Source organism: Cnephaeus nilssonii (genome assembly GCF_951640355.1).
Source record: "Cnephaeus nilssonii genome assembly, chromosome: 13".
In the NCBI taxonomy this organism is placed as follows: domain Eukaryota; kingdom Metazoa; phylum Chordata; class Mammalia; order Chiroptera; family Vespertilionidae; genus Cnephaeus; species Cnephaeus nilssonii.
The window spans coordinates 26,428,455-26,434,508 of NC_137084.1; the positions used below are offsets into that span (position 1 = coordinate 26,428,455).

Consider the following 6,054-nt stretch of genomic DNA (forward strand, 5'->3'; position numbering starts at 1 on the left):
ATCATGTCTTCACCCTCATGAAATCTTCCATTGAGTTAAATGAATAAATGCATTTTCTTCTTCCTTTGACCATAATGTAGAGGATTCTAAAATGGTTAAGACCTGTCCTCAAGAAGCTATCTAGTTAAGACCTGTCCTCAAGAAGCTATCTAGTGGGAGCGGAAGATAAGTTTAAAATATATACGGCTCAAGAATATGTGTTCAAGATAATACATAAGGGAGAAAACTAAAATTATACAGATTCAGAGGGACAGGGAGAAAAGTTCGTTAATTTGTTGTCAATGCCAAGGACTTTGGTTGGGAAGTTCTCTGTCCCACCATTTGGAAGTGAACAAAGCTCAGTTGGTGTGAGTCAGAGGCTGGAGTTGCTGTCCTCACATTCTTCACCTTCATCGCCACCACTGGAGTCTGAGAACACACTGCCTTCTGTCTTTTCCCCATCTTCCTTATTTTCTTCGGATCCCTGCGAAGCCTCTGATGACTCTGCCTCTGGAGCCTGCAGCCCCTGTTCCTGGGCAAGCCCTTCTTGCAGAGTGCCTGCTGATGGAGACTGCACTTCTGTCCTGATGATCTTGGACTCCGGGCCTCCTCTCATGTTCATGTTCTTATGCTTACCATAGGTTCTCTCTCTGTAAGCAGCATACTCTTCAGGAGACAGACTCTTGACCCAGTGATCCAGGTCCACCTTGTACTGTTTCTGCAGCTCCTCACCTGCTTCTTATAATTCTCCCTCTGGCTCTGCGGGATGTGCTGCCAGTGTCTGCTAATCTCCACCATGTGCTCCCTCAGGGACAGGTCTTGCAGCTCCCCAATTGGCCACAAACCTGGTGAAACTTCTGGTATTCATTCATGGGGGGCTTTTCAGGCTCTTCATGGAATGTAATCTCCTCCAAAAAATAGTTTTCTGGGAAAGAGTTCAATTCTTTCCCATTTCCCTGAAACTTCTTTTGGGCTCTGGTTGGACTACTTTTGGGGACAACAGATGTCCTGGAGTTCTGGACTAGATCAGGGTAGTCTTTCCTGAACGGAGCCAGTTTTTCCTCAAACTCCTGTTTCACCTTCTAGAAATCTTGAATATATTTCAGCTTTGTCTCCTCTGGGAGCTCCTTGTATTTCTCAGACAGGACCTTGGTCAGCTCCTGGTTACTGAGTTTGGGGTGCATTTGGGAATGCACAGGCCCTTCTCCTTGAAGAAGTGGAGGTAAGCAGTCAGAGACTGCTTGGGCATCTGGATGTTTCTTGCATGTTTTACTTTTATGGGAATTTTTACCATGTTTCTTAGCTTCCAAGACTTTCAAAATGCAAATCTCAATTTATAAGAAATTCTTTCAAAGTGCAAATCTCAATTTATAAGAAATTTCTAACCATTTGAGTTTGCAAATTTCTCCAGAAAAATATTTAAAAGCTAACTTTTCCCCAGTTCCTATGTGACTGGATTGATTTGAATGTGTGGTTATCATGGGGTGGAAGGTTATTCTCCATTCTTCCCAGTAGCTGTGCAATGTCTTCTTTATACCAGTTGTCTTGGCTATTAGACAATGCCATCTCTAAGTCTTTGGGCCACTTATATGGTCCTAGCAGTTTAGACACATCAGCAGGATCTCAAACTTCTTCACTCTCAATATGCCCCTGGTGAATTAGTTCAAGATGTGTGATTTTATGTTTCTGGCATTTGAAGGATGATTTTATTACAGATTTATTGAGACAGGATGACAGAGTCTTCGGATCTTTTGCTGAGGCAAATGTTTCCTTCTCCACTGTAGCACTCTAGGAACTGTGTTTATCTTCCAACCACAAGGCTACAAAATGTTCATTATCACCCTTTATTTCCTTAATAAATACTATTCATAGAAATTAAATTAGTATTTAAAGTTATCTGCACAGTTTAGAGTATAACATTTCTTCAGAAAACTTTCTTATTTTCTCATTCAATCTTAAAAGTACACTTTATAAAATGTTCGGGTTTTTATTTAGAAACATATTAAGGCATTTCAAAAATAAAAAAAGTCTTTATCCCAGCCAGCATGGCTCAGTAATTGAGCATTGACCTATGAACCAGGAGGTTGCGGTTCAATTCCCTGTCAGGGCACATGCCTGGGCTGTGGGCTGTGTCCCCAGGAGAGAGCATGCAGGAGACAGCTGATAAATAATTCTCTCTCATCATTGATGTTTCTGTCTCTCTTTTCCTCTCCCTTCCTTGCTGAAATAAATAAAAATGCATTTTAAAAAAATTTAAAAAAAGTATTTAAAGTGTTGTAAAACCAAACCAAACAAATGACTACTTGTTTTCTCTTAGTTTTTATCCAAATACATAAGTAATATAAATGTGTATTTGAAAATATTTTCTTTAATTTTACAACTATATTTCACAAGGTATGTATGACACTATATCATACACATATTTTGAGAAAGCTGGGAAGTAAAGAACTCTCACAGAAATGAAAGCTTTGCCTACCCAAATGATTTCAGTGTCCTGAAGTTGCAATTCTCAACTTAGCTTTGAATGTTCTCCCTGTTGGCACTTTAGGCTGGGTACAGGAGCTAAAGCCCTGCCATCAGTACTTCAGCGCCACATTTACAAAGAAAAACAAACATTAAACTTCAAGTCTTCTGAGCACTGAAGAGCAAATATGTCAGGAAGTAAAACAGTTCCCTGTGTGGCCTGCACAAAAATCTTCCTTCTTCAGAATAGTACAGAGAAATACTTTGAAGTATTTCAGTCCCAAGAGAGCTAGAGGACACTCAGGACTATGGCAGCTTTATTCATCTTATCTCATACAGAGACAAGTTGCCACTAAGAGATATGGCCTGTTTCAACAACTGAACTGTGTAAGTGGATTTTTTGCACTTAAAATGGAAAGGTGGGAGGAGTGTAGAGAAATTGATGTGGGCATGAATATGCTATTGCCCAGATCGCAAACAATGTTTTTCATTCACGTCTCTAGGTATTTGAAATAATGTACACTGAATGCTAAATAAACTTCCAAAAGAAATAAAAAGAAAGAAGATTTATAGGTAGGGTCTGTATAAAAGCCCATATTTTTAAGTGATCTCTCAGGCCCTTATTAAAGATTTTGTCTGACTAACTTGCTTCTTACAGGAATTTAAAAATTTAGAGGTTAACATCAGAAACTTAGACATAAATGAAAAAAGACAAATTTCCTATCTGATGATATATATACATAGCAAATTAAAACCAGAAAGGAGCAGGGTCATGTGACCAATATGCTGAAAGGAAATCTCAAAAGTTTCTGTGGTAAAAATGCAATTATCTATAGAATCCTATATAATAAAAGGCTAATATGCAAATCAACTAACAGCGGAACAACTGGTCACTATGATGCGCACTGACTACCAGGGGGCAGATGCTCAATGGAGGAGCTGCCCCCTGATGGTCAGTGCACTCCCACAGGGGGGAGCGCCACTCACCCAGAATCCCTGAGCCAGGCTCACAGCTGGCAAGTGCAGTGACGGTGGCAGGAGCCTCTCCCGCCTCTATGGCAGCACTAAGGATGTCTGACTGCTGTCTTAGGCCCGCACCCCCCTGGGGAGCGGGCCTAAGCTGTCAGTTGGACACCCCCCAAGGGCTCCTGGACTGCTAGAGGGTGTAGGCTGGGCTGACGGACCATCCCCCCCCCCCAAGTGCATAATTTTGTGCACCAGGCCTCTAGTCTAAAATAACAAGTAATTTCAATAAATGGTAGTATGGTGGATTATAAGAGAAATTTTCAAATTACTATTAATATTTCTTTTCTCCAATTCAAGAGGGATGGATGGATATATTTACATTCATACATGAAGCATTTAAAAAAAACCTCAATATAAAATAATGGATTTTAGACATTGAACATGATGCAAAGGATGATCCCTGAGAGAGCAGAAACAAATGAGGCAGGCCTTGCAATTGTCCAAATTTATTGCCTGGAGTAATTTCCAGGCTGCAACAGAGGTAGAGGAGCTAGGTAGAGCCTAGTCGTCTTGCTCAGTTGAAGAAGAAGAACTGGGTGTCTAAGGAAGTCAAGCTGGCTAGAGTTTTCTGTGCAGAATACCATAGAAGAGAGGGCTACACAGAAAGAACTCCAGAGTTTAGCAAAAAGGTCACCCTATACCTCTTATCTGAGAAATAGCATGTAAAAACAATAACAAAAAATCACTTTATGATTCACAGGACGTGAAGCAGAGTGCTCAGAAAAGTTTGAGCTCAGTAGTATGGTAATAGCAAAACTAGTTCTAAACTCATAACCACTCTGGTCTCATCTAACAGATTTTAAAAGCAATCCTCCAACTGATCAAATATTTTTAGAATAACTTAATTGTGCCTCAGAACAATATCAAGGGTGTTTATAGGGCTATGAAAATATCTAACACCCCCCAGAAAACAAATTTCACAGCGGCTGGCATTGAACAAAAATGTATCTGCATACAAAAAAGCAGGCAGTCCACAAGGAGGTGAAAATTTAATCAATAGAAACAGACCCAGAAATGATACAGTTGATAGAATTAATAATCAAGAACACGAAGACAATCATTATAACTATAGAACTATAGCTTTAACTGTGTATAGTTCAAGACGGTAGAGAAAAGATTGAGCATGCTGAGTAGAAAATACAAAATGTACAAATATATAATACTTTTTTTGTGAGAAATCAAACTTTTTGCAAACTTTTTCCTTTTCAATCAGAATCACTTAAAATATACACAACTGCATATTTGAATTTAGCAAGAAATATTTTTACCCTTGGATTCATCCTACCATGCCATCAAGTTGAAATGAGAAGTCAATATTTTTGCTTCATCGTTTCATAAGTTCTATTTTTTCTTTGTAACTCTTTCAACAAACACATGTTTTAGCATGAACTTCACCCTTCTTTACAAGAATTCTCTTTATTTACAATACTATAAAGGTAGATATAATTTATCATTTTCAAAATTTTCATCTTACTTTGAGCCTAAAAATCTCAATGTACCTTTTGGTACTGTGACAATTGCCATAGTCACTCATGCACACTTAAACTTTCCTTGACTTAGAGAGGAGAGAAACCCAAACTCAGTCAATCTCAATGGTTGTGTGACATTATCTGTCAAATAAGTCACTCCTAGAGTAAATTCAACTATTAAAACTATTTTGAATTTTCCGAAGTGTTTATATTTGTAGAAGCAATGCAGACCCAGCCACATATTAGTAAAATAACCTTGGAGCTAGTCTTAGAATTCTATGTAAAAAAGATAAATGTGAGGAGAATCTTGCCCATAAAATTTAAAGCTGTTCTAAATATAACTCTTTGGCATCAAGTATTAAGTCAGAGTAAAACTAAATTCACAATCTTGAAAGTAAACCTTCCATCGACAATTGTATTCAAAAGCTCAGGGGCAATGATGTGATAAGAAACTTCAATTTATTGTTCAGTTTTCTAACGGGGTGAGAATAAAAAAAAAAAAGATTTCTGAGTTGTAAGTATAAATGGATCCTTAGATTTATTGGGGACTATCTATAAAGCAAAATAAGTATGCAGTTAAAAATGTATACTTGAAAAAGTCACATGGGAAGTGAAATAGTGTTTGTCCTGCTCCAGAAAACAAAATTAGAATATGTTTTTGAAAGCTATAGGAAGATTTGTTGTACCTGATTAAAAACTCACTATTTTAGAACTCTCTAGAGTTCTAAGATCAGGCTTAGTGGGTATTTGTGTTCCATAGAGGGGACTCAATAATGAGCAGGAAGTTGGGCAACAATGAATTCAAACAATTTTGTGTCTAAACACTTTGCTTCAATGAAGTAGTTTTCACTACTTACATTTTTTAAGAAGTAAAATTACTTCTTAATCTAATTCCAAAAGAATATGAATAATGGATTTTTTAGCTCATGGTAAAATATTTTAAAATGACAGAAAATGAAATCCAGAAGTATTCTTCAAAGAACCAACCAAAGAATTTAGATTGATATTTTTAAAACAGAATATATAGAGCTTCTATATTTAAATATGTCCTCCTGAGTGATTTTATAGGAATTATTAACCATATTGAGTCAGTGTAATGAGATTGATATATTGCACA

At 37.5% G+C, this 6,054-nt stretch overlaps 1 pseudogene across 1 annotated transcript; it reads right to left on the reverse strand.

The window, feature by feature from the left end:
• Nucleotides 1-352: 352 nt before the first annotated feature.
• Nucleotides 353-1,545, reverse strand: LOC307109384 (putative upstream-binding factor 1-like protein 6; annotated as a pseudogene). Its single transcript has one exon. The product of its transcript is annotated as a putative upstream-binding factor 1-like protein 6 (transcript).
• Nucleotides 1,546-6,054: the final 4,509 nt, after the last annotated feature.